Genomic DNA, 14,512 nt, shown 5'->3' with positions numbered 1-14,512 from the left:
ACAAGAAATCTGAAAAAATGGGCGGCCTATGTCAAATAATTATAGTAACACAATCAGCCAAAGGGGTGTGCTCGAAATGTGCCGAGAATGGAATCTTCAATTTTTCCAATACACAGTTTATATGAGATTTTAAAAAAATGTGATTTTTTTTTTTAAACAGTTTCACTCTTTATTTTGAGCTGCGTCTGGTATCACAGATCATCCCCATTTATTAGAATGGACCAGAACTGAAGAAAGACATTGTTATTGATGCTGTTAGGGTTAGCTCATGTCTCTGGCCTTTGTAAATAGACTATCTACAATTCAACATTCTTCTACAGGTAACAAAAAGATTGTCATTATGATACAGTGGAACCTCGCTTAACGAGTAACCCAGTTAGCGAGTATTTTGCCTAACGAGCAAAGCTTGCTGTAAATTTGTAACTCGGTTTACGAGAAAGCTTTGCTGTACGAGCAAAATACTCACCGCACACACTTCCGGTTCCGTACATCCACCGCAATTTAACTCGCACTTGCAGTCCGCACAAACGCACACAAGCATGCACAAACACACACAAACAAATACGCACGCACACACATACAGTATTATGCTCACCTTACCTTCCGTTCCATCGCCGGCCTCATGGTTCTTGTAGTTTGCCGCTACATCGCGACGAGGGAGGAATCTTCTCGGCGAACTGCAAGACCCAGGAGGCCGGCGATGGAACGAAAGGTAAGGTGAGCATAATATGTGTACCTTCCGTTCCATCGCCGGCCTCCTGGGTCTTGTAGTTTGCCGGTATAGGATGTGTATCAGTATTCGGCAAGCATCACAATGAGGCAGGAACTTCCCCTGTCAGCCGCTCCTCGAAGGCAGCGCGCTGGCCAATCAGAGGCAAGCGGCTCCTGCCATTGACGTCAGCGCTCTGGCAGCGGACGTTCCTCATTCGTCGTGATGGTTGCCCGATACACATCATATACCTGCGGACAACAAGAACCAGGAGGCCGGCGATGGAACAGAAGGTAAGGTGAGTATAATATGTGTGTGTGCTTGTGTGTTTGTGCATGTTTGTGCGTGCTTGTGAGTGTTTGGTTGTGTTTGTGTGTGTTTGCACGTGTTTGTACGTGTATAGAATGGCACAATAGGGGACCAGGATGGGACATTTAACAAGTTGTGGAACGAATTGTCTGCATTACAATGATTTCCTATGGGAAATCTTGCTTTGCTGAACGAGTAACTTGGTTAACAAGCACAGTCCCAGAACGGATTATTCTCGTTAACCAAGGTTCCACTGTACAATACAAATAAAACAGATAATGTAACAGTTGAACAAGCAATCAAGCCTCATCATAAAAATGCACAACCTGAAAAAAGCAACTCAATCCATACAGTTGTGAAAAAAGGAATTAGAGTTAACGGAAATTAATTAAAAATGTCCAAAAAATTCAAGTTGGATCAAATGTATCAAAAATTGAAACTTGAAAAATAAATCTTTTATCGATGAATTTTTATTGTGTGCTCACATAGGGGTCTCTGATTTGGTATCACTATGGCTTCTGATAAAAAAAATGGTCAGTGACCTCTGGTAAGTAGCTTACCTATATGTGAAAGGAGATCAGTGTGAAGGGTTAATCATTTATAAATGGTTAGGATTAAATGATTAATTAGAGCTTAGTTAAAGTCTTTTGGGTTCATTGCTCAAAAAGACATAGGATTTTCCCCACACAGATTGGAAAAGCTTGAAAAGCAGGATAATTGGACTATTGGGTTTTTATAGTCGGCAGAGTTGATTGAAATCTTCTGTGTAAATATTGAATAATTAAAAAGAATTACACCGGCTTTTTATCATTGTTTTACCTGTTGGGTTTTCCAAAAACTTAAAAAAAAAAAAGATTAGAAGGGAAGGAGAAATAATACATCATGAAAGGGGTTGTCCACCTCTGTTACCTATTTATTTTTACTTAAATTGCAATATTTTCTTAAGATCACCCCCAAATGTCAGATATAGATATACAAGTCTTTGAAATGTAAATCCATCCCCACCTTCATATTTTCTATCTGTTGCTGCATTCCCAACTATTTTACCTTTTCATCAATATGTAAATGAGGTGTTAAGTGCTCTGGGTGTGACAGAGCACATATCAAGCCACCGACTCTCTAGGTCCTTTCTCTACTTTAGCTTAATTGATAGCTCACTGTTTTATTTCATTGCCTGGCACCGGATGTCACACAGACAATGAGTTATCATTCAAGCTGAAGAAGCTAGAGATGGGCAAGGAAGCAACTTGGGAAAGCAAGAGCTAAGGAAGTGCTTTGTCATTGCCAGAGCACTTAAAGAGGTTGTTGGGGCCCTTAACATTGATGACCTATCCAATCAATGTCTGATCGGTGCGAGTCCGACAAGCGCCGTTGATCAGCTGTTCCTGCTATCGCCGCCAGTGGAGCTATTCAGTTGCAGAGCTGTACAGCTCTATCAATGGAATTGTGGCCACTGCTGGGTACTGCACATATGCCCCAGATTAAAGGGGTTGACCACTACTTTTACACTGATGATCTATCCTTAGGATAGGTCATCAATGTCTGATCGGCTGCGGTTTGACACCCCACAACACCGCCGATCAGCTGTTCTTGGACCCAGTGGCGGCAGCAGGCAGCCAGAAATGCTCAATTCTGGAGTTTCTCAGTCTTCTCATGTGGCCGCGGCCAGGTACTGCACATCCGCTTCCTATTGTTTTCAATGGGAGGCGGAAGTGTAGTATTTCCAGGTGCCTGTTGCCGCCGCCAGGACCAAGAACAACTGATCGGCGGGGGTGTGGGGTGTCATACATTGATGACCTATCCTAAGCATAGGCTATCAATATAAAACTAATGGACAACCTCTTTAATTCAAAAAGGGGGTGAATATGTTGTGGCCACTATACAGTTGAACGTGCTGTGCTGTGCAGCTCTGTAAGGCTGCTTTCACATTGTGCTTTGCGCTTGCGGCGCTCTGCAGTGAAGGAGTGAAGGAGAGAGCATACGAGATGCTGGGCTGTGACGAGTGATGAAACTCTGCTTACAGCCCAGTCACTCAGGGAGACTGGGTACATCTCGGTGATGTCGGGTCAACTGGACTGGAAGTTGATGTGACATCACCGGATCTCAGAGGTCACGGAGCTTGGGGGTCATATGATGGGGATGAGGGGATCGTAATAGCGCCACTCAGAGTCACAATTGACTACACAAGGTATTTGAGAAAAGCCTTCTTTATGAGCTTTACATCGATGTGTGGCTACTATGCTGTGTAGTGGACTACTCCTTTAATAGAGTATGATAGCTCTATACGTTGGTATCCAGTAAGGCTATGTTCACATGCAGACACAACTTTTTATCCTTCCTAAAAAAAAAAAAAACATTTCAACTGGATTCGTTTTTTTTTACCTTGAAGTCTACGGAGAACAGATCCATTAATTAGCCATCTGTTTTCTTTCATTCGAAAAGGATCCATTCTTACTTACTGGAACAAAATGGACAATAATTTAATGGATCTGTTTTCTCTAGACTTTAATGTTAAAAAAACGTATCCGTTGGATCAGTTTTTTTTAGTCAGACAAAAAAGTTGTATCTGCACAACTTTTTGGACAATGGATTGCTGCTGTATCCATTGTAATGGTGGACATGTGAACATAGCCTTAAACGTGCCATGATTTATTCCTGTCATATTAATGCAGAATTTATTAAAAATATGCTGTAGTGCAAAATCTCCAGTGGGCACCGTTTTATGGTTCTGTAGAGATCAAAGGCTTTATGGAGTCAAAATACGGTCATGTGCATGCGATTAATAGAACATAATAGTGTTAGTAATTATTTGGTTAAAAAAATCTACTTAGTTCAACTTTTTTATTTCTGTTAATGGATCCTTTTAAGTATTTTAGCTTAAAAAGTGTAATTTCCTCTTTCTGCCGGGGTGCAGAGTACATCCGAAAGCCTCTAAAACACCTTGATTTACATAATCTCCAAAAATCATCATCCTGAGTGTAATATCTTTACAAAATATCCGTCTTTTACAGATTTTAACGAGAAGAATATTGCATTAAAGTCTGTCCCTCATATTTAAAAATTACTTATGGATTATTAAATAAAGGAATTTTGAACCAGAAATCAATGGCAATAACTCAAATAGAGCGCGGGCGGCCGAGCTATTAATTTACAATGTATCATGTGTAGAGCATTACATTTTCTCTTCATCATTAATTGGACAATGTTATATGACACGAGCGGAGGAAAAAAAATGATCTTGCGGTTTACCTGTCTAGAAAATTGAGCTATCATTAGCGAGAAGAAGTAGGTGATCATGACTTACCTATTTTTCATAAATTACACTAAATAACTATAATGGTACAATTTAGTAGTCCAAAGTTCATTTTTTATCCACAGGCCATCCATAGTTAACAGTTTAAAGTAAGGAATCCTGCCGAGAAAATAGTGGCCTAATCAGATGCCATAAATTCTGGCTGTTCAGATGAGCCCCATTTTCTTTCAGTACGAAGATCTAATGAACTAGTCTTCTATAGGGGGATGCACAACTTTTGTCCCTGCATTTGATTATTCAGGATGGCTGCACCGACTTCCAGACTGATAGAGCACCGTGCACTATATAGCCTAATCCTGCTGAATTTTGGTATGCATGCTGAGTTTTCCCAAGGTCTTACCACTAAATCTCCATATAACTGCTTCAAGATGAGGACCTCTAATCACCTTGTATTATAATCTCTGGAGAACCATAAACCAAAAAATGTAGTACACTGCTACTGTAAGAACTCCGCTAATAGGGCATCTCAAATGAACATTGCTACGAAGCTACATTTGCATTGTAATTTTGGAAATCTTCTTTTACAGTAAATTCCAAGTTATAGTATATTATTTTCAATCTTACAAGTATTTTCTACTTTTGTGATAGTTTTGAGACAAAGTTGTATGAGAGCAAAGGGGGAGTGAGAGAGAGAGAGGGAGAGGGGAGGGAGAGGGAGAGAGGGGAGGTAGAGGGAGAGAGAGGGAGAGAATGGGGCAGGAGAGAGGGAGAGGGGGAGAGAGTGAGCGGGAGAGAAGGAGAGGGGGGGAGAGAGAGAGAGAGGGGAGAGAGAGGGAGAGAGAGTGGGAGAAAGGGAGAGTGTGAGAGGGAGAGAGGAGAGAGAGAGGGGCGTGAGAGGGGAAGAGATGGAGAGAAAGGGGGAATGAAAGTAAGAGAGAGAGTGAGAAAAAGAGAGAGAGAGGGAGAGAGAGGGAGAAAGAAAGGGGGAGAGAAAGGGAGGAAGAGAGAGGAGAGAGAGGGAGAGAGGGGAGAGAGAGTGAGAGAGTGGGACGGTAGAGAGGGAGAGAGAGAGGGAGGGAGAAAGGGAGCAAGGGAGAGAGTGAGCGGGAGAGAAGGAGATGGGGGGAGAGAGAGAAGGGAGAGAGTGAGAGAGGGAGAGAGTGGGGTAAAAGAGAGGAGAGAGAGAGAGAGAGAGGGAGAAATGGAGAGATGGAGAAAGGGGGAGAGAGAGAGGGAGAGAGAGAAGCAGAGGGAGAGAAAGGGGGAGAGAAAGGGAGAGAGAGAGAGAGGGAGAGAAGGGGAGAGAGATGGAGAGAGAGGGAGAAAGAAAGACGAGGACCTATCCCATCCCCATTTTTACCACTTGCTTTGGCAATGCCAACATGTACTTGGTACTGTCAATAAAGTTATTTTGCATTTTAATTTGATAGGGAGGAGAGAGGTAGACAGTAAGTGAGAGAGGGGGAGGGAGAGAGACGGGGAGGGAGACAGTGGAAGACAGAGGAGAGAGAGAGTAGGGGGAGTTGAGGGAGAGAGAGACAGTGGAAGAGAGAAGAGAGAGTGAGGGGGGATGGAAGGAGAGAGAGAGGGAGAGAGAGGGAGAGAGGGAGGGAAAGAGGAGGAGAAAGAGAGAGGGAGAGAGAGTGAGGCAGAGAGATACAGTGGAAGAGAGAGGAGGGAGAGAGATATGGGGAAGTAGGGGGAGAGAGTCAGTGGAAGAGAGAGGAGAGAGAGAGAGAGAGAGAGAGATAGCGGATGGAGAGGGAGAGAGACTATGCCAGCAGTGCCCCCAGGAGGCCATGGAAGATGAGCCCCACTTCTTACTGAGATGGCCCAAATACTCTGCAGTGATTGACACTCACTTCAGGAGACTGTCTGATCTCATCCCAGACTTCAACTCCACAGAGGAGGGGAGAGGAAAGTGCAGCTGCCATAACTGCACAATATGTCAGAGACTGCCACAGATTAAGAGGAGCCTGATATGTCATGGAATTCCATACCCCACCCTGGATGAGCCCCTATCCCCACCCTGCAGGATGCTCTATCCCCTACTCTGGATGAACCTCTATCCCCAACCTGGATGAGCCCCTCTCCCCCACCCTGGATGAGTCCCTATCCCCCCCTGGATGAGCCTCTATCCCCACCCAGGATGAACCTCTATCCCCCATGCTGGATGAGCCCATATCCCCACCCTGGATGAGTCCCTATCTCCACCCTGGATGAGCCTCTAGCCCCCACCCTGGATGAGCCCTTATCCCCACCCTCGATGAACGTCTATACCCCACCCTGGATGAGTGAGTCTCTATCCCCACCCTGGATGAGCCTCTATCCCCCAACCTGGATGAGCCCTATCCCCAACCTGGATGAGCCCTTATCCCCACCCTGGATGAGCCTCTATACAACACTCTGGATAAGGCTCTAAACCCATCCTCATTTTTACTGCTTGTGTGACGCCCTGGGCAAGCCAGGGGTCACAGGTCATTGCACCACCACACCCTACACCCCAGTTAGGAACACCAAGGCTACCAAAATCCTTGTTGCCTTCCTCCAGGGGCTGATGTTCACACCAGGGGGTGGGCCAGGTGGTTGGCTCCGCCCACCGAAGAGTTCACAGCCCTGGAGGCAGGAGAACCAGGCAGTTAGAGTTTAGACAGGAAAGAGAACAGAGTTCAGTTAGGGAGGTGAAGGAGTAAACAGTGGAGTTTTGGAAGTGAAAGCAGAAGGAAGTGAAGTGGTAGAGGAGCAGAGGAGTAAAAGTGACAGTGAAGAAAGCCTGAAGTTGGTCTGGCTGTGTGCCCCGGACAGTGACAGCAAGGTCAGCAGACGGCTGTGACAGTCTGCAGGGGGACTGCTCGGAGGTTGCTGGAAGGACCGCGGACGGGTAGTGACCCGGCGGTCTGGAGCAGTATACGAAGAACAGTCAGCACCAGGGCAGGGGCCTTTCGGATCCCGGCAAGGCTAGGAGTCGCCGTGAACTTGCCAAATCCGTCAGTGAAGGGGACGTCTGTCTCCAAACAACCAAGTCCCGATTGAAGGCAACAGTCCGACCGTTACAGAGAGACACCGCCACCGCCAGGGCACCAGTTTCTCAGGGCCAGTGCCTGCGGGCAAAGTAGGGCTCCTCCGGCCAATATCCAAGCCGGGGAGCGGGTTACCGGTGGGAACCCATCGCAACCATTATCAACATAGGTGCAGGACAGAGAGACCGTCACCGTCACCTACTGGGCAAAAGCAAGTGCAGCCGTCCGTGGGAACCGTCTTTCCAGCTGTGTGTTTTACCGAGAACTGTGTCATCGTCTCAGGCTGAGTGAGTACCACAGTGCCGCAAGGCACAGCGCTGCCCCCGCGTCCCTGCACCCACCAAGCCCCGCATCTCCCACCTCATCACTGGGCCCCGGGATCACCAACCCCTACCCACGGAGGGGCAACACAACAACTGGCTGCTCCATACCATCCCTCCCGGGATCCCCATACAGAGCAGCGGTGGTGTCAACAAATCACCACAACCGTGGGTGGCGTCACGGACAATAAACAATTCCCACACCCAACAACCCTCTTTCACTCACGGGCGAGGAGCGCCGCTCGAGTCCCCGGGATCCGGCCCATCGCTCGAGCCACCGAGCAGTGGCAGCAGCAGGCCGCAGCAGCCGCAGCGGCAGCCGGACCCGAGCAGTAGGGAGAGCGTGGCATCCCCTCCTCCGCCCGCGACACTTGCCTTGGCGAGAGAGAGAAAAAGAGGTAGAGTGAGGCAGGGAGAAAGAGAAAAGGAGTTTGTGAAGGGAGAGAGAAGGAGACAGAGAAAATGGGGACCAAAATAGCACTGAGGGGTTTAATCCTGCCCCTCCTTGTTTGATGTTTCGAAAGTGTAAAAATAATGCTGTAATTAAGGTGCTGTTACGACAGTATATCACAGATCAATCAGTTTAGCCACACAGTTTGAACATCTACAAAACTTCTCAGACTAAAGGCCATGTCTCACTAAGAAACGTCGCTAGCAACATCGCTGCTGAGGCACGACTTTTGTGACGTAGCAGCGATGTTGCTAGTGATGTCGCTGTGTGTGACATCCAGCAACAACCTGGCCCCTGCTGTGAGGTCGCTGGTTGTTGCTGAATGTCCTGGACCATTTTTTAGTTGTTGCTCCCCCGCTGTGAAGCGCACATCGCTGTGTGTGACAGCGAGAGAGCAACAACTAGATGTGCAGGCAGCAGGGAGCCGGCTTCTGCGGATGCTGGTAACCAATGTAAATATCGGGTAACCAATAAGCCCTTTCCTTGGTTACCCGATATTTACCTTCGTTACCAGCGTCCGCCACTCTCACTGTCAGTGCCGGCTCCCTGCTCCTTGCACGCCAAAGTACATATCGGGTAATTAACCCGATGTGTACTCTGGCTAGGAGTGCAGGGAGCCAGCGCTAAGCGGTGTGCGCTGGTAACCAAGGTAAATATCGGGTTGGTTACCCAATATTTACATTAGTTACCAAGCGCAGCATTGCTTCCACGCGTCGCTGCTGGCTGGGGGCTGGTCACTGGTTGCTGGTGAGATCTGCCTGTTTGACAGCTCACCAGCAACCCGTGTAGCGACGCTCCAGCAATCCCTGCCAGGTCAGGTTGTTGGTGGGATCGCTGGAGCGTCGCTTAGTGTAGACGGTACCTTTAAGGGGGCTTTACATGCAGCAACATCACTAGCAATGTCGCTCGTGAAAGCACCCGCCCCCATCGTTTGTGCATCATGGGCAAATCGCTGCCCGTGGCGCACAATATCGCTAGTACCCATCACATGTACTTACCTTCCTAGCGACATCGCTGTGGCCGGCGAACAGCCTCTTTTCTAAGGGGGCAGTTCGTGCGGCATCTCAGCGATGTCACACGGCAGGCATCCAATCTAAGCAGAGGGGTGGAGAGCAGCCGAATGAAAGTCACGCCCACCTCGTTGCCGGAGGACGCAGGTACGGTGTTGTTCGTCGTTCCTGGGGTGTCACACGTAGCGATGTGTGCTGCCTCAGGAATGACGAACAATCTGCGTCCTAAACGAGCAACGACATTTCGGAAATGGACGACGTGTCAACAATCAAAGACTTGGTAAGTATTTTGCATCATTAGCGGTCGCTCGTACGTGTCACACGCAATGACGTCGCTAACGAGGCCGGATGTACGTCACAAATTCCATGACCCCATCGACATCTCGTTAGTGATGTCGTTGCATGTATCGGGGCCTTAAGACTGGAGACACATGAGCGTATAAAAAATAGGTCAAAAGTTGGATGATGTTTTCTCACTTGTCATCTGTGTGCTGTCCTTGTGCAATATATTTTTATTACTCAGCAGCTACTAATCTTTTACAGCACCCCATATAGGTTCCCATCTTACAGAATTGTAATGTATACTTAAAAATTGCATGTCATACTGATGGTTTGCATGACATGAGATTTTTTTTTTACCAATGTATTTTTCACCACACCCGTTCTGATTCTGTTACGTTTTTCTCGATTTTAACTTCTTTAGGAAATTATCACTACAGTCATTCACTGGATGCTTTGATAACCTGCAACAATCAGTGATTGGCTGCAGCGTTCCCATGTCTCTGAGTTGCGATGTCATTGCTGCTGCAGGAAATAAAGACCTGCAAGGTACCAACAATATTTGAACAGCAGCGACAAATAAAGGGTGAAGTGAATATTACTTCTTTTACCTTTATAACACATTCTGTACCTTTTGTAAATAAAAACCGCATAGCATGCCAAACAAGACATTTAATGTTTTATATAAAATTTCCCATAACAAGTAATATAGAAACATTTGGAACCTCTACCATGAGACAATACAAAACTACAAAAGCTGTTACATAACATTAAAAATATAGGTTTTTTTTCCCCTAAAAGAGCATCACCTGAGGCCATTTCTTATGGTATTGCAATTCTCCATTATTGAAATGTTTGGGGCTGAGCTGCAATACCGATTCCAAACTGTAGACAACAGGGGCGCTGCTTTTAGAAAAAAAAAGAAAGAAAACTGTGCTTGGGAAGAATAATTCCAGAAGGGAAAAGCAATTTTTTTTTTCAAATTTGATCTATATTTTTCTATGTTATCCGATGGTATACACAACTTGTATGTATTTATTATATGATAGCAAGGAGAAAGGACGGGACTCAGCACCAATTCCAGGATAGGAAAAATATAAATCCAACGAAAAATATATAAAAGTGTAGAAACTTTATTCAACGATTAAAAATCCAAGAAAAACATCATCGGTTCCATGAAAACATCATGGCTTGACGCGTTTCGGACAGTTGGAATGTAGATAAGTCCTTAATCATAAGCATTTATTATATGATACCCAGTGGTATACACCTGTTTACACAACTTGCATATATTGTATATATTTCTTATGATACCCAATGGTATACACCTGTTTAAACAGCTTGTATATATTGTATATATTTCTTATGATACCCAATGGTATACACCTGTATACACAGCTTGAATATCTTGTATTTATTATATGATATCTAGTTGTATGCACCTCTATACACAGCTTTTCTATCTTGTATGTATTTATTATGTGATACCCAGTGGTATACACCTGTATACACAGCTTGTATGTATTTATTATATGATCACCAATGGTATATACCTGTATACACAGCTTGCATGTATCTATTATATGGTTCCAATGGTATACACCTGTATACGCAGCTTGTACGATACTTTTTACACAGTTGCATATATTGTATGTATTTATTATATGATACCCAGTGATATATACCAGTATACACAGCTTGAATATATTGTATATATTTGTTATGATACTCAGTGGTATATACCTGTTTACATAGCTTGTATATATTGTATATATTTCTTATGATACCCAATGGTATACACCTGTATACACAGCTTGAATATCTTGTATTTATTATATATCTAGTGGTATACACCTCTATACACAGCTCGTCTATCTTGTATGTATTTATTATATGATACCCAGTGGTATACACCTGTATACACAGCTTGTATGTATTTATAATATGATACCCAGTGGTATACACCTGTATACACAGCTTGTATGTATTTATTATATGATACCTAGTGGTAAACACCTATATACACAGCTTGTATGTATTTATTATATGATACCCAGTGGTATACCCCTGTATACACAGCCTGTATGTATTTATTATATGATACCCAGTGGTATACCCCTGTATACACAGCCTGTATGCATTTATTGTATGATATGCAGTAGTATACACCTGTATACATAGCTTGTATGCATTTATTGTATGATACGCAGTAGTATACACCTGTATACACAGCTTGTATTCATTTATAATATGATATCCAGTGGTATACACCTGTATACACAGCCTGTATGCATTTATTGTATGATACCCAGTAGTATACACCTGTATACGCAGTTTTTATGTATTTATAATATAATACCCAGAGGTATACACCTGTATACACAGCCTGTATGTATTTATTATATGATACCCAGTGGTATACCCCTGTATACACAGCCTGTATACATTTATTGTATGATACGCAGTAGTATACACCTGTATACACAGTTTGTATGTATTTATAATATGATACCCAGAGGTATACACCTGTATATACAGCTTGTTTACAGTATAATCTATGTGGTTGTTATGTGATACCCAGTGGTATACACTGTTATACATAGCTTGTATATTTTGCTTATATTTCTCATGATACCCAGAGGTATACACTTGTATACACAGCTTGTATATCTTGTATTAGATTATTCAATCCATTTTATAATTTGATGCTGATATATTGTACATTAAATATAAAAACAAACAAACAAGCATATACATTTATAAGTTTTTTCATAGAAAGTGTTTTCGTAGAAGAATAGTGGTAATAGATATAGTAATATCGGCTTAGAATTACACCAGGAATAAGCTGGACATATTGACAATACCTGACAATCTCAGCACTTATGAGCTCTCAACTACATAATGGAGAAGAATGTTGACCTAATCTCTTAAGGAAGTTTCCTAGTACAAGTACTTTACAGTTCTGACCATGTGATGATGACCACCAAGGTTTGCAATCAGATTGCAATCACTGGGTCCTGAGGAAGCAATCACAGATTTACAGATCAGATCTAGATTCTAGGAAACGTACTTTGAGCTACTGTGCCATAAGAAATAACATTTACTACCAGCATCATCTTACATATCAATGTAGCAGGGATCAATGTATAGGTAGAAAGCTGTGATTTTATCTTAGTAATATTTTTTTAGGGCTCTGTCACCCATTATTTCTTTTTTGGGGGCTCATGAGATATCTGTTACTCTTGCGGATAGATCACAACCCTATTATAATCAATGCTCCTTTTCACGTGGCCTTTTTTTGGGGACTGATTATCCACAAAAAAGGAAACATTCATAAAACGCAAAAAAATGCAATTCAAGGATGTCCTCTTGTTTTATGTCAATATTTTATTATTTATATTATTTATTTATATTTTATTAGTAATCGTTACGAGGATGTCCTCTTATTTTATGTCCATATTTTATCATTTATATTTATATTATTTATATTTTATTAGTTAGTGTTACAAGGATGTCCTCTTGTTTTATGCCAATATTTTATTATTTATTGTATTTATTATTTATATTTTATTAGTAATCGTTACGAGGATGTCCTCTTATTTTATGTCAATATTTTATCATTTATATTTATATTATTTATATTTTATTAGTTAGTGTTACAGGGATGTCCTCTTGTTTTATGCCAATATTTTATTATTTATTGTATTTATTATTTATATTTTATTAGTAATCGTTACAAGGATGTCCTCTTATTTTATGTCAATATTTTATCATTTATATTTATATTATTTATTATTTATATTTTATTAGTTAGTGTTACAAGGATGTCCTCTTATTTTATGTCAATATTTTATTATTTATATTTATTATTTAAATTTTATTTTTTATCTTGTAGGAGAAACTAAGAAGATTGTATCAGAAAAAAGAAGTGCAATAAGGATGGTAGAAACTGACACATAGATTAAAAATTGGTCCAACAAATTGAAAAAAAAACCCAATTTTTCAAATTTTAGAAAAGTAATGTGATATATGTGAAACCATAAGACTAAGACCATAACCATAAGACTCCTCTTGGTATCTTAAATTTGTTATTTTGTATTGTCTCATATTGTCTGTACATGTCCCCTCTGAATTGTAAAGCGCTACGGAATATGTTAGCGCTATAGAAATAAAAATTATTATTACTAAGTACTCTCATAATTGTTCTGAACCAGATAGTTAAAAGTTTAATTCTGTTCTTCTTTATCTATAATTATAGGGGTTTTTTTTATATTGAAGAAAAAAATTTAAGTTTGTTGTTTTTGGTTCCATTACTACAACAGAAAAAGTTGTGCGGAATCATTATCCATCTTTACTTTGACCTCAGTGTCAGAGAGAAGGAGGAAAAAAAGAAAGGCGTCCTCCATAAAGTACAGCTGCCCCCACCAATCTTCCGCTCAGGGTTGGATCAATGCAGAAAAATGCCCTTTGATGGACTTTCTGGCCCTGTGATCTCCCAGCCCTAGGGGTTTAAAGGATGAGCATATCAATTCGGGACCACTGAACTGCATTTCCATTGCATAAGGACCCCTCCTCCGGGCTTTGTGCTGACAAACTCGAGCCCTCCCACTTTTGTCACTCTTCTTTCATGCTTTATTTAGCAAACACAAAACAAGCTTTGTTTGTTGCTGGGTCGATTCTAAACTTTGCATAAAACAGTTTAAAGTGTTGTTAAGCTGCGAGTACCTGCGTTCATCTCCAGGTTTCTAACCAGCTGCAAAATCCACTGTTTTTCCTATTAATTTTTATTGCATACATGAGTAAACTTCAACTATTGCTAAATTTCCTTTTGTTTGTTTGTTATTTTTTATTTTCTAAATGCAGCTCTTCGAAAATTCTATCTAATCAATACAGCTTTTTGAAAATTCTATTTTATAAATTCAACTTTTCCAAAATTCTATATTATAAATACAACTTTTCCAAAATTCTATTTTATAAATACAACTTTTCTAAAATTCTATTTTATAAATACAGCTTTTCGAAAATTCTATTTCATAACTACAGTTTTTTCCAAAATTCTATGTTATAAATACAGCTTTTCCAAAATTCTATTTTATAAATACAGCTTCTTTAAAATTCTATCTTATCAATACAGTTTTTCAAAAATTCTATTTTATAAATA

General features: G+C 41.9%; 1 long non-coding RNA gene across 1 annotated transcript in view; it reads left to right on the top strand.

Annotated features, from left to right (window-relative positions):
- Window positions 1-13,603, top strand: part of LOC142250484 (uncharacterized) — a 96,661-nt gene extending 83,058 nt beyond the window's left edge. Inside the window, exon 3 of the long non-coding RNA XR_012725194.1 lies at window positions 13,247-13,603. This is a non-coding gene — a long non-coding RNA (uncharacterized LOC142250484). The remainder of the gene's footprint in view (window positions 1-13,246) is intronic.
- The last annotated feature ends 909 nt before the right edge of the window (window positions 13,604-14,512 follow it).

The sequence above is a fragment of the Anomaloglossus baeobatrachus genome, chromosome 9 (genome assembly GCF_048569485.1).
Source record: "Anomaloglossus baeobatrachus isolate aAnoBae1 chromosome 9, aAnoBae1.hap1, whole genome shotgun sequence".
NCBI lineage: Eukaryota > Metazoa > Chordata > Amphibia > Anura > Aromobatidae > Anomaloglossus > Anomaloglossus baeobatrachus.
The sequence above is the reverse complement of the archived record's forward strand: the minus strand, read 5'-3'. Positions and strand labels throughout refer to the sequence as shown.